Consider the following 320-nt stretch of genomic DNA (forward strand, 5'->3'; position numbering starts at 1 on the left):
ATGGGTTCGAGTGGGCGGAGCCAAACACCCCTCCCTTGCTACGAGGTTAAATATGTATTCACCTATCTGTTAGTGACCCTAAGGGGAGTCTTAGGTAAGAGCCTGAGCACTACTATTGGATTCTAGCTGTGGTGACCCGCGGGTTTGGGCTGCCGCGGACACCTTGGGCTACTCTGCCACCAGCTACCAAGTGAGGTAGCACACACATTTCATAACTATTTTCACACTTGTTTTGATCTTTACACTCTTTCCTACGACACACACACACACACACACACACACACGCACGCAAATGACTTAGAGCGTAATATTCTCCGCTG

The sequence above is a fragment of the Eriocheir sinensis genome, chromosome 7, assembly GCF_024679095.1.
Source record: "Eriocheir sinensis breed Jianghai 21 chromosome 7, ASM2467909v1, whole genome shotgun sequence".
NCBI classification, from domain to species: Eukaryota; Metazoa; Arthropoda; class Malacostraca; order Decapoda; family Varunidae; genus Eriocheir; species Eriocheir sinensis.